Raw genomic sequence first — 20,957 nt, forward strand, 5'->3', positions numbered from 1 at the left:
CCACGCACAGCATGATCCTCTGATCCAGGCATGGAGAGGGAGGTTACAGGAAAACACACTTCTAAGAGCCCTTAGCACCCCAGCCTGTTGCTGCTCAGTGCCTGGGTGCCTACAACCACCATCCTAAGCGAGCATTTTATTGTTGTTCAGCTCTTTGCAATGCTTATTTATTTTCTTTTCATCATTTATTATTATTAATAAAAACATTACTATTTGCAAAGGACTTATTGCAAAGTCCTCTCCCCTCCAGAAAGCAATACAGCTCTCAGTTCATCTCACCAAGGTTATTTCTGGTCTCCCACAATGTGCTGCCTGGTCTTCTCTCCCTCCCTCTCTCTATGGGAGTGAGGCTGGGCCAAAGGGACTCCTCCAAACACATGCCCAGTATCCCTTCTCCTCTGGTGACAGGCTGGAGCCACGTCAGACCAGAGCCTGCTGGGTTCTTTGAGGCAGAACCACTCTCTTTCTGCGAGCACAGCCAGTTTCCACACGCTCAATAGAGGCCGAGGAGAAAAAAATTATGTAAAAAAACAAGAAAAAGCAAATCTAGAACTAATCCCAAAGACTGTTGGGGCATTTTGAACAATTTTTTCCAACCCTCAATCCCGAGCTGTGCAGCTGACTGTTACTCATGGAGCTGCTAGAGAGCAAACACGCTGTTGCTGACACACACGGGAGCATCTCGCTCCTCCCAGGGACACTGCACAGCTGGAAACGTGCTGCCACGCTGCCCCTTGCAATGCCAACCAGCCCAGTGTGCCAAGGGATCTCAACACAAATCCCAAATTAGCTCTGTTCCAAAACGGCAAGGCCAAGAGTAGGAAAAAAAAAAATAAATTCCTACATAACACCAGAAAAACAAAATGACAACTAAATCATGTGGAAAATATGCTGCCACAAGCAACAACGCTGGGTTATGCAACGGGTGTAACTCCTCCAGGCACCTCTTCTGTGCAACAAGTGCCCTGGCCCCGTGGGATGGGACAGCAAACTGGGACACTAGTGCAGGTAAGGTGCAGCAGCATGCACAGAGAAATAAAGAAATTAAACAGAGAAGAAAGCCACCATCCACTTGTGACAAAGGCCAGGGGCATCTCCAGCACCTCCTGGCTGCTCAAGCTCCACTAAGGAGCCAGCAGCGTGCAGAGGGGCTGACCCAGCAAACCTGTCCCCAGCATGGGGAGCAGGCACTATGTGCTGCCTCACCACGTTGCCTTCAGTGGGAGAGGGGGGACTCAGGGCTTCACAACCAGACAAAGCCACAGGAAGCCCGGGGCAGTGGCAGGCAGGACCTTGTCACATGGAACGTGCAGGCGTGGCTGCCCTGGATGTGCTGGAGCAGCACCACCAGCAGTGCAGCCCACGCTGCTTCCATTTATCTGCTGGGAAAAGGTGATCTAAAGCACCTGGCACCTGGGAAAAATACAATAAAAGTCAATATATTGCACCTAGGAGCATCTACAGGACAGCATGGACACAAAGACACCAGTGTCCCAGCAGCACCAGCAGACAGGCTCCCAAGGGAAACACCACAACCCAAACCTGCAATTTTTTCTTCAGCTTCCCAGCACTGAGCTGGTGTTTTCTTAGCAAGGACTCCAGTATCCCACTTGGGTCCAAGGGGGTTGTGCCAGCAGAGGCAGCATGCAGGGCCACTCTGCAGCACAGACACATAGGGATGCTGTGCTGGGTGGCAGGGAGCACTCCCCAGGGTCACTCGTCTCAAATAGAAAGACCCTAGAAATAAATTGGAGCAGAGCTGTGCATGTCTGGGACACATCATGGGCAGATCCTGGACTTGTCTGACCCACTGTGCTCTCTGTGGTGCCAAATCTGTGGTGCTGTCAGAGCCACTATCACTGAGCTGACCCTTATGGAGCACTGCAAAGAGGGATGGGTTAATAAACACCCAATTACTGTCTGAAATTCCTGATGGCCACTGAGTCCCTGGAAAAGCAGGATTAGACCTCACATGCCATTGCTCCACCAGTGTCACTGTAACCTGGCTGTTGTCCCTCCCACAAGGGGACACTGCTCTGCTGATAGGGCAGAGAGCCCAGAGCCTGCAGCTCTCTCCTGCTCAAGTGCTCCTGGATAAACACAAAGCACATGGGATGATGTGCTTGTGCCATATTTAGACCTTTTCTGCCAGGAAAACCCTCTCCACGTGGGCACCAAGATGGTCAGGGCAGCACTGCACCAAGCACAGACAGAGCCAGAGCTCCAGCTCAGGCACGGGCTGACTCAGGACAGCTGCTCCAAAGTTGATTTTGCCAAAGACTCCAGGCTGTTGCACTATAATTGATGCATGTCAGGCACGAGCCAAACCCAACATCTGTGAAGCAGCAGATGAAAGGCACCCCATGGGGAGGGAAGCCTCTGGGAATCCCCCGGGGACCCTCCTGCTCCTTCAGCCAGCTGGACTCTGTGCATGGGATGGGCTTGGCGAGGGGCTGCAGCAAACTGAGGGCTCAGAGATGCTGTGCTGATGCCACACGGCTGCCACAGCCCAGGGCACTGCGGGCAGGGGATGCAAGGACAGCCATGGGCTCACCTGAAACCCGGAACCTGGGCTGGCAATCGTCGCTGAGGATCTGGGAAAGGGATATGTAAGAGACTGGTGTCTCCACTGCAGATACACAAAGGTCAGAGAACCCTCGCAGAGCCTGCACTGGGACCCCAGGTCCTGGCTAGACCCAGCAGCTCCATGCTCTGCTCCAGCAATGCACAGGGAGCAGGATTGTGGTGATCTGGGAGAGCAAAGCTGATCCTGGAGTGGGGCTGGTCATAGACCTGGTGCTCAGTGGCTGCACAGAACAACTGGAAAGAGGCCAGGAGGCTGCACCTCTGCCATGGTTGCCTGTCAACAAATCCAAACCATTGGCAAACTACACAGATGCACATGCAATCAACAGCAAAATGCTAATGCTTGCAGGGTAATTCCAAGAAGCACCCCTCAGGAGCACCAAGCACTGGCCACCTTTTGGTGATGGTGTAACCAGTTTTGCAGAGCTACAAGCACCCAGAAGACCAGGACACTGTGGTGGGGATAGCTCCCCTTTCCTCCACACAGCAGACACTAGAAACACCATGGGCTTATGGATTTATGCAAAGATAGAGAGAAGATGCAGAGCAGTGAACAGTGCTGTATCAGGGTGTGAAAGCAAAATCACCTCCTGGGCAGCTGAGCATCCACAGAAGTTTTCAAGGGAGCAATGTGGACAAACTAACCTTTTGATTTTTGGGAGCAGCTATCTTAGAAAATTGTGCCTGTAGGGAGTAACAGAGACATTTTTAGATCTAAGGAGTGAATTTATAGCTCCTGGTTAAGCACAGCTGGCCGGCAGGACTGCAGCACGCGCAGCCTCCAGGGCCTCTCCCCTTGGCACACTGAGCCAGAGACCACAAGCTATGGAAACCAATCCAACCTGCGGAGGAGGTGGCAAAGCCACAGCTCTCCCTTCCGAGGGGACAGGAGGAGTCGGGAGGGAGGGAGCAAAGCCAGGACTGGATGCAAACCCAGCATGGCCCAGGCAATACTGCTTTTCTCATCTGCCCAGTCATTGCCACCATGGGATCCCCTAGTGCTGAACGTGGCAGGTCCATGCTGGCCCCACAGGGATGCGTGGGTATCAGGGAATGTGAAGCACAGCTTGGTCTGAAACTTGGGGAGGGGCATTCAGCACCCCAGAAGTGGGCTCAGCCAGGCACACAGAGCAACTGCTGCAGACCCTGTAACTAAGGGACTTTGCTATTATTCAATTGCAATCAGCTGCACCTGGCTGGCACTGCCAGGCCCGAGCTGGAATCTGTCCCTTGCATCCCTCGGCATCAGGCTGCAATTTCAGGCTGGCCAGCAGCCCAGGCCCACCTACCAACCAGTTATGTTTCCTTCTCAGCTTGCATTTCCACCTGGGTGCCAACAAACACAACCCAGAAATAGCAGAGTATGCTTAACTACGCTCCATTAGACCAAATCCACCCAAGAGCTGTCAGAGAGGTGGCCAGGTGCCTCCTGAGCACACGAGATGCTCCGGCTTGAAGCCTTTTACTCAGGTGGGGAATAAATCCATTTTCAGTGAAAAAGGAGACAGTGATTCTTGCTCTGGAGTGAGCACTTCCATAGGTGACCAGGCACGGCCACAGGCACAAGCTAGGGGCACACATCACGAGCAGGTCCAACTGTCCCCGCTTGCCACGTGCGCTTTTCTGTCCTCACTCACTGTGCTTCCCCTCCTCACTCACTGTGTGCTTCCCCTCCTCACTCACTGTGTGCTTCCCCTCCCTGCTCCGGAAGCGGCTCCTCTGCAGCTCACCCCTCCTGGCTCTTTTATTTACGAGAGATGGATGCTTCAGGGCTCCCAATCGCTGCTTCCCTTCCAATCTTAACCCCCCAGCTGCTGCAGGCTCTGGTTGCTGGCATTTTTGGGCTGGGATGCAGCGAGTTCATCCCAGAGGTCAAACTGTGGTGCCAACTCCACGACCTCAAACAGTTGCCTATGAGCTCCTGTGCCCCCCCCAGATCTGGCATGAGGATGACCCACCACCCTGCCCCAGCTTGGACACGTGCAGCCCTGGCAGCGCAAACAGCAGTCCTACATCCTCATTTCTCCAACCACGTGAGACAGCAGCTCTAAACCACTTGTAGAAACCTGCAAGGAGTTGTTGTTAGACTGTTCTCCTCCATGTTTAAAAAGAAGATGATCATGAACAACCCCAAGTCTTGGCTCAGGTATGTAGATATCTCTGTTCACACAGCCCAAATAATCTCCCTCCGTAAGCAGCTTCCCCTGGAGCTGGAGCAAGAGCTGACCCCAGAGCAGCCCTTCCTCACTGGGGACAGCCCCATCACAGAGGAACCCTCCTGCACACAGATGCCAGCAAAAGCTGCTCCATCAACCAGCCCCTCACACCAAACTCCAGCAGCCAACACAGTCCTTGCCCCCTCAGACAGGCTCAGATCCCTTGCCCAGAGGGATCTGAAGACACCCTCAAAACTGATTCCCTGAGAGGTCTGAGGATGGGACCTCCTCCCAAGCCCTGTCCGCCCACCCTGGATGATGGTGCTCAGCACAGGAGGGACATGGAGACCCTTCCCAGTCCCTGGCCAAGAGAAGGTGCTCTTCACCCCTGTCACCACTGCTCTGCAGAGCTCTGTGCTGTGAAAACAAAGAGGCAGGTAGCGCTCCCCAAACTCAGCTTGTACAGAAAACCCTGCAGGAGGAATGAGTCCACGCTGCGTGTGCCCAGGGCTGCCGAGCCTCACAGCGGGGCTGGTGCCTGTGTCCCACGAGGCACAGACTGCAGCTAAGGCAAAAAAGGGAGCAAGCCAGAGGGATTCACATCCTGGGGGACTGCAGTTTAGCTTTCCTTCTTTTTTTCTCCTCCTTTCCGTTCCCCCCCCCCTTTCTTTAATTTTCCTTTTTTTTTTTTTTTTTTTCTTTTCTCTTTTTTCTTGGTTTTGTTCTTTGAAGGGTAGAGGGGTTTTTTAATTTCTTTTTTGTTGTTCTTGTTTTCTTTCTTTCACTAAAGGCAGCTGCGCCCCAGACGCCCCGCGAGCCCGTTTGCGGGGGGCAGCAGCCGCAGCCGGAGCAGGGCGGGCAGGAGCCCGGACCCTCGGCGGGCAGGGCAGGGGGCGAGGGGGTCCCCCCCCGGGATGGGCAGGGGGTGCTCCCCCGGCCACAGCCGCTATTCATCCCGGACAATGCCGGCAGCGCGGCCAGGCGGTGCCGAACAACGGCCCCTCCTGCGGGGCACAGGGGCGAGAGGGGCAGGAGGGGGCTCGTCCCCGAGCCCCCCGCAGCCCCCGGGTACCCCTGCCCCGGGGGGGATCCCGTGCCCCGGGCGGGACCCTCCGCACCGCGCTCCGGTGCTCCCCGTGGGGACGGCGGGACCCCCACCCCGCGCTCTCAGGCGCTGCCCCAGAATAATTCACCCCCCAAAAAGCGCTTCCCCCCCCCCCGCCATAATCCCCCCTCCGCTGCCCCCCGGCCCCGCGAAGCCCCCGCCCCCGGGCACCGGCGACTCACCCGCGGCGGCGGCGGCTCCGGCAGCCGGCGGCTCCCGCCTCCTCCCGCGCTGCCCTCCGCCTCCTCCCCCATCGCCCTTCCTCCTCCTCCTCCTCCTCCCCCATCACCCTGCCTCCTCCCCCTGCAGCCCGGCCCGGGGGGGGATGGAGCCTCTTCCCGGGAAGTTGCTTCGCCCCCGGGCGGTTTCCATCCCCCCTCGCCGCTTCCAGCCCGGCCCGGCCCGGCCCAGGGGGGCCCGCAAAGGGTGAGAGGAAGAGGAGTTTGGGGGCACGTCCCACCCCATGGGAACCCGAGGCCACTCCCGAGTTCGCGCAGGAGATGCGGGGGTAATTCCACGGGGAAAGAGAAAGGCAGCCCCACCCCGAGAAGAGCCCAGTGCACCCCGCTGCTCCAGGGATAAGGGGCAAGGTCCCGTCCCCATCAAAGAGCCCAGGGAAACCTGCCTTTTGCTTTTGAGCATCCTGAAATTGTGCCGGCAGAGCCCCAAAGCAGTCTCGGGTGGGTGTGAGCACTGGGAGCATGGGCTCACTTTGCAGCTGGTTGAAAATCCCCGGGCTGCACATCTGTCGGGGAGGAGACAGCAACTTACACCCACGGGCATGGTTGCTCTCTAAACTGATGTCAGTTAAGCTAAATAAAGCTATTAGCTGTCTCCACAAGCCCCTTCTGCCTTACACCTTGATCCCAGAGCTTCCCCACCCCTCTCTCTCTCCCAGGAGCAAAGGGAAGGGCCTGGCCACAGGAAGGAAGCCACGATGTGCATGGGGTCAGGCAGGTTGGGCTGCACCACCTGGCCCTGGCACGTGATGTCCCAGCCACCTGGTGTGGGGCAAAACCCCCTTGGTGATGTTCAGCAGTGATGGCAACACACCCAGGGGCAGCAGGCAGGGAGAGCCCTGTAACAGACACACTGTCCTGGCTGCAGGGCCAGGAGTAGAAGGGGCTTTTTCTCCCATCACAGCCAAGATGAAGCCAACCTGCCTCTTTTGGACTCCTAGTTCTGACACATTACTTTAACCTACCCTATGACCTCGGGGTACTTTTCCCCCCAGCTCCCTCCAGTTCTCAGATGTGCATTCCCAGATTAAGGCCTGCGGGTGACAAAAGGGTTAAGACAGATTTGCACATTTGCAGTCTTCAACACCCAAAGGACACCATTTCCCACGAACAGCCCCTAGTACTTATCCTTCCTTTTTGACCTATTAACAACATCACCAGCCTCTGTCAGACTCCTGCTCTTGATGCAAAACCTTCCACCAGTGGCACCACTGCCCACTCTCCTGCCCGTGGCTCTAGCGTGGCTGTCACCTTCCTTCACCACTTCCTGACCACCAGCAGTGGAGGATCTTCCTCCACACAGGGCAGCTGCCACACCCCAGGCTGGCAGCATCCCCTCCCTGCCATGCTGGGCTGGCAGCATCCCCTCCCGTGATGCCCAGCAAGGCTGGCACGGGCTGCCCTGCAAACGATTTGTGCTCAAGGGAGCAAGACTCTCATCCCTCCACATCAGCAAGTGCCACAAACACCAATTTCTGAGAAACTTCCACCCAGCACCCAGGCAGGAAACCCTCAATCTGCTTACCCTGCAGCTGCGCGCAGCTTTCTGCCGGATTACACCACTTTTTATGACTTATTAAAGCTTTAACCCCTATCAATGGGCATTAGTGTTTTAATCTCCCTAATCTCCCAGAAAATCCAACGTTAGATTCTAAACTGGGCTTGCCCAAAGAGCAGCTGGGTCTGTTTGCAAGTCACTCCAGCCTTGCTTTAGCTGGAAAAAGGCAGGAAAAGGCTGCGCCGTGCTCGCTTGGGTGCTGTGCTTGCATGAAGAGATAAGGAAGGATCTCAGGTGCATGTGGGCTTTGCACATATAATCTACTCTACATGTCCCTGCCATTAAGTTAACCACATCTGTAAGGTTGTGCTGGTGATAACAGTCCAGTACGGGGTTCACTTGCCCAAACCAAGATCAGCAGAAGGGGGGTGAACACGGCGTGCTCAGCCACATGAACCAACACCTCGCTCCTTGGTGTATTTTTCACATTGAAACCATGGCCATGTTTTAGTCTTGCCCGTGAGGGAAAAAAAAACAACCATAGAAAAGTTCCCCCCATGGTCACTGAAGCCCTGCAAAGACACTTCATAGAATCACAGAAGGGTTTGAGTTGGAAGGGACACTAAAAATAATCTCATTCCGACCTCCCTGCCATGGGCAGGGGCACCTTCCACTAGATCAGGTTGCTCCAAGCCCTATTCAACCTGGCCTTGGACACTTTGAGGGCTGGGGCAGCCACAGCTTCCCTGGGCAGCCTGTGCCAGGGCCTCCCCACCCTCACAGGGAAGAAATTGGGGCAGGATGGGAACTCAACACTATGTACAAGCTTTTCTCAGATTAATTAGTAGAAAATATTTTGTTTCAACTCGTATCTCATCTCTCCCAGGAGCAAATGGAGGCGGGGGAGCAAGCAGCTCAGAAGGACATTAGAGTGGCATTCTTGGCCTCAGAGCAAGTACACAGGACTTTGGGAGCTGTGCTGCTCCTCATGATGGCTCTTGGGTGACTTTGGAGTGTTTGCACAGAAGAGGCACTCACAGGGTGACAAACAGCCTCCTCTGGGATTTGTTCTTACAGGAGCATCTCTCTATCCCTTGAGGGAGAGCAGGGCCCTGCCATACTTCTCCCTCTGCTCATTTCTGGCTCTGCACACAGGCAGGACCCATCAGTGGAGGAAGAGGCCTTACCCCTCCAGTGCAGATGAACAGGAGAGGGATTCAGTGACTCGCCCAGGGTCACGCAGAAATCTTACAACAGAGCCAAGGACTGGATCCAAATCCCCTGACCAAGAGTTTTAAAATCTCAAACTCATTTTTCTTCTCTTTAAAACAGTAATGATCAGTTAGGAGCAGTTCTAGAGAAGGCCTCTTGCTGTTGTAAGTCATACCAAGGGATTTGAACTACAGATCCAGGTCTTAGTCATACAACTAATGAGAAGTATTAAGGAAGACTCCTGCCTGCCTTATGCAGTCCAATCTGTGCTACTTTATGGGACATCTTTGCAGGTGAAAGCAGGTCCCCATGTCACAGCCACACAGCACAGAGCAGAAGGGACAAGCCCCCACATTAGTGCAGGGCTGGCAGGGCTCACTGGACAAGGTGGTCCAGCACTGATGCTCAGGAAAGGGTGAGAGGCAGCAGGAGGAACAGCAAGGATTTCAACAGTACCTGAGTTTTGGAGAAAATCCCAACCACAGTCCTTTGCACCAGAAAACCAGTTGTCCAACTCTAAGAAAATATCAAATCCCTTGAGCAGAGGATGAACAGGACATATTCTCTTGCAGGAATGCTGAAGGGACATTTCCAATTTTACTGCACCCCAGCCCCCAGTTAAAAATGCACTGTTAGGGCTTAGTAAATAATTTTTATTGTTTTAATATTGCAGCAATGCTGACTACCTGCAAGTCCCCAATGACTTTGACAGACAGCTGGAAATCCTGCCAGCTATATTTATAATCTCAGATCAATAGCAGAACGAAAAGCACATCCAGAGACCTTGGTAAAGCACCAGGAAGCTCAGTGGAAGGCAGCATGACCGAGAAAAGGACATGGGCTTGCAGATCACAAGACTAAAATTTAATTTTTTTAGCACTGAAAGAGCCACCATCACTTCTAGCAGGAGCAGAAAGGATCCCACACTGCCAGGAACATCTAAAACCAACTTCAATGCTTTTCTAAGAGCCTGAGTGCAGGTCTGCAGGTGTTACCACCCAGGGAGGGTTCTGGCAGGCAGCCACACCATGGTCCCTTCAGCATGTGCAGGGTAACTCTCCAGAAGACCTCTAAGACCTACAGATCAATGACATTTCCTCCCCTCTGGCTGTATGGAACTCTCAAGTCTATAGATGATGCTGGAGTTTTTTTCTTTCAAGCTACCTGGCTTTTGGCATTGAGCAGCTTCTCTGAGCAGCCCATGTCAGAGAAACACCTCTGCAGGCATCCCACTGCTTCCTTCATGAAAGGAGCTCTTGGGTGGCTTAAATCTCCCTAGCAGAGAGGGCAGTGGAGCAGCAGGTAACATGGGGTGCAGGTGCTGCTGGGAGCATCACAGGACCCTCCAGAGCAGGGACATCCTGAGCCAGCACAGGGAGCAACCACCAACCCCTCCACGCCAGGGCCAGGAGCAGGAGCCAAACCCACCACCATCACTGCACCACTGTCCTGTTGAACTCACGGTACACTCGGCACCAGGGCTGTCCCAGCTTCCACCACACCAGAAACCAGAGGCTCCTCCAGCTGGACACCTCCAGACCGCTCCCATTCTCCAGGAAGGAAGGAAGGAATTATTTCACACACTGTCATCAGCTGGCACATGCAGCTGGCACAGTGTCCTTGGAGTGACTCACTCGCTCCCTGGGGAGGCCGTGCCTCGATTCCCGGTGTCGCATCCCAGCTGAGTCCCTGCAGGAGCCTCCCTTCCTCCGGCACATTCCCTCTGCAGAGGATCTGCAGCGTCTGCTCACTTGAGCAGGGAAGGCAGGAGACTCCTTGCCACGCTTGAGCAATCCACCATTTTCCAGAAGGGAACAGGCTTTCCTAGGAAGCCACTCCGGAGTCACAAATATTTGGAAAAAGCAAGAAAGAAACCCATTCTTCCCAACATCTTTTCCCCTTGCAGGGGGCACTGGTCTGGGTACTGCCATGCCAGTTCAGACAGACATAAAGCACACTCAGCATTTTCCAGGCACTCCCCCTGGTCTCAGCTCTGAGCACAGGTTTTGCTCAGCAGGGACTGGTCTGCCTTGGCACTGAAATGCTGCTGCTCAAGTCCCCAGGACAGCTCTGCAGATGGCACAGCTCAGCCATGGCCAAGGAAAGGCACTTGGCTCTTTCGGCTCTGCCTCTTCCTTAGGAGCAATTCCCATCCTTCCTCCTCAGGGGCATGATCTACTCCCCAGACACCTCCACAGACTATCACAAAGAACAAATTACCCCAGAAAAGAGTAAAACAAACTTCTCTGTCTCTCACCCTGCCAGCAACCCCAGAGCCCCACTCCACAAACCCCTGCATCCTGCCCTGCAGAGAGAAGGGAAGCAGATGGAGCCTCCATGTGTCCCACACTCCAAGGGGCACCTCACAGAGCCCCAGCATTCTCCAACGCTGCCTCTGTTCCTCTCACCACCAGCAGCATGGTCAAAGTGGACCCAGCAGCAGGGGCAGAGGACGAGTTTGGTGAAAATAAACGACAGGGAGTGAAAAATTCAACTGCCTGAGGACACCCCAAACATGCTCAAGTTGTTTAAACTCTATTTCACCCCAAAGGAGTATCTCCTCTCTAGATGGGGAGATGCCCAGGCAGTGACATCCCTGGAGGTCATGGCATCCACCTGGTACAAACTAGGCTGCAAAGTAGGTACTGGAGTGTCCTAAGGGTCCCTGCAGGCCTTCTGAACACACATGCTCATCGCCAGCAGTATGATGGGTAGGCGTCTGTGCAAGCTGCACACAATGGGCCTTTCTCCATCCTTTGTCTGCTGCCCCTTTTTAAACCTATAAATTCCGTTTGGACGTAAAGAAGAAAGAATTTAGGGCATCCTAACCTTGAAAAGAAGGAAAACTCCATTCAAGCTGCCAAGCTGCCAGGCTGTCTCCTGCAGCTTAATTAACAGCAACCCATCCCCAGCAAGCCACTGCAGTGCCAGCTGTCTCCTCGGATGGAGGTGCCTTGCTAGGAATAATAGTGCTTTGTGTTTTGATGGGAAAAGGTCAGGAGGATAGCGGGGCGGAGGAGGACGGGTGGGAGGGAAATGCGTTGCTTCCCTGCAGTTCCCGACGCTGTGAGCGAGTCCCACTCAGTCCCCATCTGCTCCTGGGCTCAGAGCTGGGAGATGGCAACACCCCTCCAACAGCCCCGGGGCGATCACGTCCTGACAGCAGAGAGAGGGACACAGGGAGAATTCAGGCCTGTGGCCTGCACTCCCACTGCTGCCTGAGGGCCTGGGGAGCTCCTCCTGATGCCACTTTGACATGATCCAGGCTCCCTGTGGGGAAATCCCTGCTCTGCTCTTATCAGGAGCCTCCCTGATAACAGCACAGGATCCGAGCTGCAGGGAGCCTGCACTGGGTGCCCCTGCCAGCTCTTCCAGGCCACCAGAAAGAGACACTCCCTGCTGCCATTTGGCTTTTGCATAAATAAGCAAGCCAAGCCAAGGCTCAGAGCAATGTGGGTGAATCCAAGGTGATGCAGCAACGCAGCACAGGGGAGGGAAACAAGGCAAAATGGGCCCAAGACCTGTATGTGCAGCATGAGATGCCACAGCCCCCAGCCCACAGGGCACAGTCATGAAATCCCCTTCATTTCTGCTTGGCCACAGCAGATCAGAGCCCAGCACCAAGTACTAAACCAAGATTCTTTGGATCCTGAGCATGGGAGCCGAGGGCTCCCAGGAGACAGACAGGCTCTCTGCCTGCCATTGCCCTGCTGCTGGCTGGTTATTCAGCCCTCCAGCTCCCCTGGCAAAAGGAAGGTCCTGGCCCAACCCAGTGCCAGCACAGGGCTGGGCATTGGTGTCCTGGGGAGCACCACTGACACGGTCACTGCTCTCTAAGGAGCACACAGGCAGCTCTCACACTCTGCCAGCTGGCCCTGCCTCTGCACTCACTGCCACTTTTTCCCCCTCCTCGTTCCACCTGTGTCCTTTTGTGCCATCCAAGCAGCCTGGGGCTGCCCCAGCATGGAGAGGGCTCTGCTCCCAGTGTAGGACTGGGGCACATCTCCCCTTCCACTCTTTTAGGGGAGATAAATAATGCCAAAGAAACACAAAAGAAAGCAGCATTAGGGCAGGTCCCTGTCCCACATACATGTCCCCTACTCAGGCACCAAGGCTTTGCACTTCATCCCCTGGCTGTGCAAGGGGAGGACACAGCCCACAGTTCCCCCACCTCCACCCAAAGCCGCCCCAGGAAAAGATCCCTGTTGCTTAGCAAAGGGCCATTCATCCCCAGAACTGTGTGGGATGACAAAGGGTTAACCCGCTGCAGCTGGGCCAGAAATACATCCAGGACAAAGAGAGACTTCATGTCACCCGCATCCGCCCAGCACTGAGAAAAAGGAGCCTTAATCCGATTCCCAAAGAAAATGTGGCTTTTACAGCCCCGCCTGACCAGGGCCCTCCAGCAAGTTTTGCATCCACGGCAAGAGTTAACCTAGTTTGAGAAGAGGCCAGAAAATGGGAAGAGAAATCACTTTTCCACAAGCTTGTGAGAAGGGAGAGCTGGGTGGAGGCGGCTGGACCCAGGCAGCTTTCCTGCAGCAGGATCAGGGGGACAAGGATGTCTTATCTTGGCAAAGTCTGATGGCCCAAAAGCACTCCCAGAGCAGCCAGACCTCAGCCATGGTTTTCACAGGACTTATCAGGGACTGGAGAAAGCAGCACTGCTCAATTCCCACCGAGCATTCCCTGCCACAGTGATCACCAATGGTATGGTGAGGGACCTGTGAGCACCCCAACACTGCCTGGCATTTTGGGGAGCACGCCCCAGGATGACAAGGGTGAGCCAGCATAAGCCAGAGATCTTCAGGGTGTTAATGGCAGAGCTCTGCCTCCTCCCTGCCAGGATAGGAACAAAGCCAGGGATGCTGCTGGGAAGCAGATAGTGCTCACATCCACTACAAAGGCCATTGAATGGTCTTTGCCTTGGTCTCCCAGCTGACACTCGGGCACACATCCCACAGTGCAGTGTCCTACCCCATGTTACAGGATGGTCCCCACAGCTATGTCCCTGCAGCAAATAGGGTTTGTCAGCCTGGCCCCTCTGCCCCGGATCCTGTTACCTTGATATGCCCACTCTCCTCGGGATTTTTGGACAGGCACTTCTAGGATGCCACTGAGCTGTATTTGCAAGATTAACTCTCTCACTCCAGTTTTGGTGGTTATTTTTTAACAAAGGATGTAGCTTTACCATACCCTTCCCCTCAAAGCACCAATCAAATTTCAGGGATAAATTCAATAAGGCACAGTTGTATCCAGCCATAAGGTCACAGCACCCAGCAGGCATAACCCCAGGAGAGCAGGGCTTCCCTTTCCCAGGCCAGCCTTTCCCACACAGCAGAGCAAAGCCCAGACACGTTATCCAAGGATCAACAGCTCCAGCACAGGTTTCACCCAGCCCCAGCACAGCTTCGACAGGGCTGGATGCAGCGTCAGGGCCATACGGAAATCACAGCATTCAAAACCACAGGCTATAAAAATTCCACCGTGCTCAGAGAGGGGAAGTCTGGATTCCCTCTGGAGAGGCGTCCAGGAACCACCACTGCTGGGTTATTAGCTACCAAGCCATTAGACCCTGCCACATCTGCATACCTCGAGCTACGGCCAGCACACACCAGTGAGAATGTACGTGCTGAATGGCTGTGAGGTCAAACACATTCAAACACCACCATCGAGCTACCCACGAGCCCCACAGGTATTCTGATCTCAACATGGAAATTCATGGATAGCAACTACAATAGCACAGAAGGGGTCACAGCTCGCAGGGCTGTCGCAGTCTCCTCTCTGTGCTCCAAACTTATTTTATCTCAACACGTACTTGTGCACTCAGAATGCCCTTACATCAGGGCACACATGCTGGACAGCTGTACTCCTGGATGCTGTATCCTACAATCTGGAATCACACCTGGATGAGGGGATGGTGCTTACGGCTTCACGTGTAACCGCAACTCTTACTCTTTTGCAATTTTACAGGGTGGTGCCTGAGCCACTACTTGTCTGAAAACCAAAGCTCAACCCAGCACTGCCTGCACATACAAATCTGCCACCCACCAGCCCAGGCCCACTTATCTCCCAGGGGAATTCAGTCAAACCAACCAACAGCCATGAGTACCAGGGAACCCAGGAGGCTCAGCCAGCACACCTCCAACTGCAGTATGAAATCCCTTTCCACCCCAGAGCTACATCCCAGTCTGCTCCATCTGCCGCACCCACCATGCACGGCAGCAGGAATTCAATAAAATTAAGCAACTTTAACCCAAAACTTGCCTGGCGCTCGGGTAGGTTGTCCCTGCACTGCTCTGGTCTGTGTGTTCCTGCAAGTTAACCCTTTAAAGCAGCAGGAGCAAGCCCAGTGTGCTGTGCAGGGCACACAGCAGCTCAGCTCACACAGGGCTGCATGTCCGTGGCTCCAAAGAGGGGTTTGGGGGCAAGATGGGGTAACCTGTGATTTGTGGAAGGGCTGTCTGACTATAAATTCTTCAAGAAACCCCTGTTTAAAGAGGTGGGTATATGCTGGAAGTCACAGCACAGGGCAGTAATACCAGCCCCATTGGAGCCCTGCTGCTCCCCCAGCCCTGACCTGCTCTGGCAGAGTCGAGATTGTGTCAGCCCTGAATATGTCAGCCCAGATCCATCCCGGATGCTCCTTCCCTAAATGAAGTGTGGTCACACCAGGATGGATATAAAAAGCCTGGCCTGAAATCCTCTTTCCTGCACGGAGGCTGCCTGTAGACAGGAGCAGCACGGGCAGGAGCGGGACCCCGGCTGATTCCAAGGAGTGCAAAGGTGCCCAGTGACAGTGAGACACTGGGATACAGGGGGAAAGAGTGATTCCTGGAGGCACAGACTGACACGGCCCGGGCTGCTGTGCCCAGCACCTCCAACCTCTGCTGGAATAAGGCAAGCAGTAAAACCCCAGTGCTTGGCAAGTCACCTACACAAAACGTGTCACAGTCCCTGGGCAAACAGCCCTCGGGAGCAGCGAGGGGAGAATGCAGCAGGGCCGTTCAAATCATGAAAAAAGCAAAATAAAGGGAGGACAAAACCAGTGTGGGGTTCCCAGCTGGCCGGTTAGCAGAGCTCCAGTGCCGTGACACCGCACGGGACAAACTGCGGGAGGGGACCGCGGGGACGGCACATCCACGTGGGGACGGCACATCCAGGCGGGGACGGCACATCCAGGCGGGACCGAGCGCAGGGTGACCCGGCTGCCGCCCCCGGAGCCCCGTCCCCAGCCCCGCCGCCGCTTCTTCTCCTCCCACCGCGGGGCTGGGAGAGCCCCTGCATCCCCCTCGGATCCCCCATCGCCAGGACCCCCCATCCCTATCCCCGAGCACTCACCGGCGGCTGCAGCTCCAGTGCGGGGCCTGGACCGGGGGGCGGGAGGGGCTTGGCCGGGGCTGGTTCAAAAGAGCCAATTAAAGAGAGGGGGAGGCGAGTCCCACTTCAGTGGGCTGTGCCACGCGTGGGGACAGCGAGCAGCTGGTACCCCCCACACCCCGCTCTCGGGGCCGGGGGTCCCGCGGGCAGGAGCCCGAACATTCCCCCCCAAGGAAGGGATCAGCCGGGCATCCCCATGTGTCCTGTCCTCACGGTGTCCCCAACCCGGTGTTGTCTCTGTCCCCACGGTGTCTACATTCCAATGACATCCCCATGCGCCCCCTCCCCACGCTGTCTCCATCCCTGCAGTGTCCTCATCCCTTTGATGTCCCCATCCCTGTGGCATCCTCACACCCCTGCCCTTTTTGGGGGGCTGGGGTGTCCCCAGGGCTCTGGGTGACACCCCACAGTGCATGCCCCTGCACGGGGGGGGACGTTTGCACTGGGCACAGTTTGCAGCTCAGATTTTGGGGCTGCTGCAAGTGCTGGGGCAGGCTGGGTTAGAGGAGGGGAGAGCAGGAGAGAGGAGGTTGCTTTTGGGAAGCACTTCCCACACAGGCACTGAGAGCTACAGAAAAGGGTTGGGGAGAGGAGCCCTGCGCCCACTAAAGCACACAAGGATGCTCAGAAGATGGTTTTTCCCCAGTGCTCATAGGACAAGGGGCCATTAAACAGCAGGAGGTTCCTTTCCCACATCAGTTCACAACCAGCTTCCAGAGCAGAAAGCAAGGAGGCAAACATGGACTGCCAGACCTCTCTTACGTCACCAGACGCACTCCTCATGATGCCACAGAAATGCATTTGCCAAAAGTAATGTAAGAACATCTCCAGGGCAATCAGCAAAGCCCACACAGCCACACATCTGCCAGGCTGGCGAGGCTGCAGCAGCCCCTTCCCACCACCTGTGCATTTGGAACCCACACCTGGCCCCTCCAGGTGGGGCAGGGCTCCCAAACTCAGCACAGACCTCACCACAGGCAGCACTCTCACCCTTGCCTGGCATCACCAGCAACCAGGGTCTCTTTTCACCGCAGGGCTGTGGGAGCTGGGCGAGGACACTGCCTGCACCACGGTCCCAGCCTGCTGAGAGCTGCCACCCCAGGGAGCCCCCACTGCCTGGACCATGTCAGGGTTGCTGCCACCCCATTTCACCCCCAGGACCTGTCACCAGCCACTGTGACTCCCCTCTCCTGCTCTCTGCCTGCTCCAACCCTGGTGGCTGAGGCTCAGCCCCACGGAGCAAAATTCCACAGCGAGCCCGAGCGGGTGGCAGAGCTGGCTCTGCCTCCTCCCTTAGCACAGGCCCTGACAAATCACTCTGCTGTGACTGTGCCTGCATCATGTCCCTGGTATTTTCCCCCCTGTTAAGCCACTGCTCTCTTTTTCCTCTCCTTACTCTTCAAACCCCCATGTACTCATCGCATGGCCACGCTCCAGCTTGCCCACTCCACAACTCCCCACTGGCACGGCTCTGGAGACCCCAGCACAGCCCTTGCCACAGCTTTTTATTCCTCAAGGCTGGGTAGAGCTCAAGCAGAGACTTACTCAGCCAAGGATGACGAGGAGTACAATGCACGCTGCCCGGCGCCTGCGAGAGCCAAGGATGCTTCAGCACCTATTTCAGCTGCCTCCCCAGCGAGTCTCCCCCTCAACTTCTGAAAAGTTTTGCTCAATTCCCTTCGAAAAGGTCTCACAAAGCAGATCCCTCCTGGCTCTCTGCCTCCCTCACCACTAGACATGAAAAGCACTCCAGTTTCTCCCCGGGTTACGCGGGTAAAAGCCTCCAACATCAAAGGCACCACACAAGAGTTCTCATCCCCCCACCCCGTCCCTCCCAGGCAGCAGTGTTGGGGCTGCCCTCCCTTGAAAGCTCAGCAGCCTCGGTGGTTGAGGCGCCAACTGTGCTCAAAACACAGTTTTGATTTGTTTTCTGGTGGGTTTTTTTTTTAAAAAAAAAACTCAGCCACGAATTGGGGGACCAGGGGGCAAATCTGAGCCGGGCTCTCCTTTGGGGGCAAGGCAAACAGTGCAGTGCCAGTGGGGGTTTGCTCGCTGTCTGGCGTGTGGTCACCCGAGAAAAAGGGGAGCAGAAATATTCCTTGTGCCAGTCCTGTCTGCTCGTTGCCCAACTCTAAAGGAAGCCACTAAGTGTCCTGAAGCAAAACCACAAGCACCCTCCGAGTGAGCAGATTCCCATGGGTTTCTCAGCAGCCTCTGCAACTCCTTTCCTCCGTTAGCAAAACAGAAACAACATTTCCCCTCCTTTGCAAAGCACTTTGATATCTGCACAGCAAAGCAGGGCGAGGGAGGGGTGTTTACTTTCCTGGAAACAGGGAGCAGCATTTACACCCAAAACAACAAGGCCTCAGCACAAAATTCCGGGGGAGAGGGAGCAGTTGCAGATGCAGCAGGAATAGCCGTGGATCCAGAAAATGAGGAGGGCTAGAAAATAGCTTCAAACACCGCAGGGATTTCAAAAAGTCCTAGGACCACATGGTTTCTTGGCCCATTTAAGAGTGTTCCTCATCCCTTCATCCCACACAGACGTTGTTCCTGCCAGATCACCGCCTGCCCCGGAATGTTAGGTTCGTTTTATTGCTGGAACATGGAAACAACCTTCGTTTGCAGGGGGGAGGTGGGAGGGCTCTGCTGTTTAACACTTGGCTGCGCTCACGCTGTGATTAATATCACCCCATGCACAGATACCAGATGTTCTTGGGGCAGGCTGGAGCGTATCCTAAATTGCACCAAGATGGAATTTTTGGGCAATTTTCAGGGAGTGCTGAGGGCAGGCACTAATGGGAGAGCAGAGATTTACGCAGATATGCAAGAAAAGAGAAGCCTGTGGGGTTATGGCACCAGTCATAACCCCTGGGCCAGCTGCAATACCATGGGCTGCACTTATAACCAACACCTTGTCATTTTGGGGGCAATTACTCCAATTCCTGATCTTTAGCGAGCCACAGACACACTAAATCTGATTTCCACATGCTCCATACTCCTGCCTCTGCTGATTCCCTGGAGCTTTGGTTCCAGGACAGAATTGCTGCCTCAGGAACAGCAAACACTGGTAAGAGGTTGGACCTCTCCATGCTGCTTCCCCAGGGTGCCATTGCAAGTCCACTCCAAAGCAACCCCCTTAACCAAGTGCCTCACTCCATCAGCAGCTTCCCCCCGCCCCTATGGGGAGGAGTGCCTGGGGTCACCTACATGGGTGTCCATTTAATTAGAACCAAATCTTGTTGTGCTGGAGATGGAGTCATTCCAGCTTTCTGGAGGCCACGCACTGCCCTGCTGACCTTGATCAGGGCCACTTCTGGCTCACTGCTGGGTGCAGAGCGATGGGGGCATCAGCTCATGGCAAGTGTAGCTGAGACCAGAGTCCTGTACCCTCTCCAACATGACACAACTCAAGACTTTCTCTGGGGAGCACCTCACTGTCCCAAGCAGCCATGGAGCAGCAAAGTCTCTCTGGATCTCACTGTGGCTCTGCGATCACAGAGGGACTCAACCAGCAAATACTGAGGTCCAAGTAAGGAAAGAATCTGCTGGAGTACCTGCAGCATGGTAGAACTGTGTGATGGCCACTATGAGATTTCAGAGATCTCTCTGCACGGTTCCTTCCTGCTGATCCCAAACGTAGGCCATGGTTGATTCCTTGAAAAACTAATTCAAACAGTACCTGAACCTGCTGGTTTTCTCTCTTCTTTGCCCAGGTTTGGGAGCTTTCCCAAACCAGCTTTCCCAAACTATAGAGGTAGCCAGGCTGTGGTTCACATACCACTTCAATAGCCCTGGGTGCTGCTGATTACATGTGTGGTGGCAATCACCAGGGCTTGTACCACAGGACACCAACTGGAGAACAGAAAGGAAAGAGTGTCCAGGGCAGAAAAAAAGTGCTGGCTGTGTCTTCTGCTGTAGGCATTAAAAGAAGCAATGAAAAAGAGCATTTCCCCTCCCTGAAACTCCATAGACATGCTTGCTTGCTGACAGGGAAAACCAGGGACTGTGTCCGTCTGTCTGGGCAGGACCTGCAGCGACTCTGGGCGTGAGAAACCCCACATTCTGCATCCCACGGGGCTGCCTTTGTGCTTCTACTGAAATGACAGGGTCTGGTTGGCACCTAAAGCCTGATTTGAGGGTTCATCAGGGCAGGAAGGAATGGTAATTTCCCTGCAGGCTCCCAGCTACGGCTATAAAGGACTTCACCCAAGCAAAGTCTCCCTCTGTCTCTCCTTCATTTTTTCCCACCATGGAATTGTGTTGTGCATACAAAACCATCGCTGAGTTGTGAATTTACACCCAGAAACCAAAAGTAAAAGATCTCTGTTATTCACTGCTTTCAGCAAAGGTTAAATCCTACCAAATACATCAGCTTTTGTGGACAGGACAAGCGTTTGGCAGCCAGCAGGAAGGAACAGGAACGTGGGAATTCCTCCTACGACTTGGCAACAGACTCTTCCCCCAGCACGTGAGCCTTCTGGGGTCTGCTCAGCCCCTGCCAAGCTAAGAAAGCCCCTCATTAAAGCACTCAGTAATCTCACAGGACATCCTGTAGCTCAAGGAGGAGTTTAAATGAGGGGCTGGATGGATTCAAGGTGCCTAATAGTCAGAGAGAAATAGGAAAGGTGGGGCAGCAGACCTGGAGCTGTGATGTCCTGACCTGCTCTTTGGGGAAACACCTCTTGTCCTACTGAACACAGAAGGTGTTTACAGCAAATCAGCTACTGAATCAGTCATGCTAAGCTGTAACATGATGTCTGTCTGCCATGGGCTCCATC

The 20,957-nt window shown here is 54.8% G+C and overlaps 1 protein-coding gene across 6 annotated transcripts in view; it reads right to left on the reverse strand.

Moving 5' to 3' along the window:
- The window catches only part of SEPTIN9 (septin 9), a 512,715-nt gene that overhangs the window by 397,101 nt on the left and 94,657 nt on the right, over nucleotides 1–20,957 (reverse strand). Inside the window, exon 1 of one of the 6 annotated variants that reach the window (XM_051797525.1) lies at nucleotides 6,030–6,093. The exons of the other annotated variants lie outside the window; for them this stretch is intronic. The gene's annotated coding sequence lies outside the window, so the exon portion shown is untranslated. Of the gene's footprint in view, nucleotides 1–6,029; nucleotides 6,094–20,957 lie in introns of those variants that run through there. 6 annotated transcript variants of the gene reach the window in all.

Source organism: Manacus candei, unplaced genomic scaffold, assembly GCF_025592945.1.
Source record: "Manacus candei isolate 608988 ecotype Guabito, Panama unplaced genomic scaffold, ASM2559294v1 h1tg000047l, whole genome shotgun sequence".
NCBI classification, from domain to species: Eukaryota; Metazoa; Chordata; class Aves; order Passeriformes; family Pipridae; genus Manacus; species Manacus candei.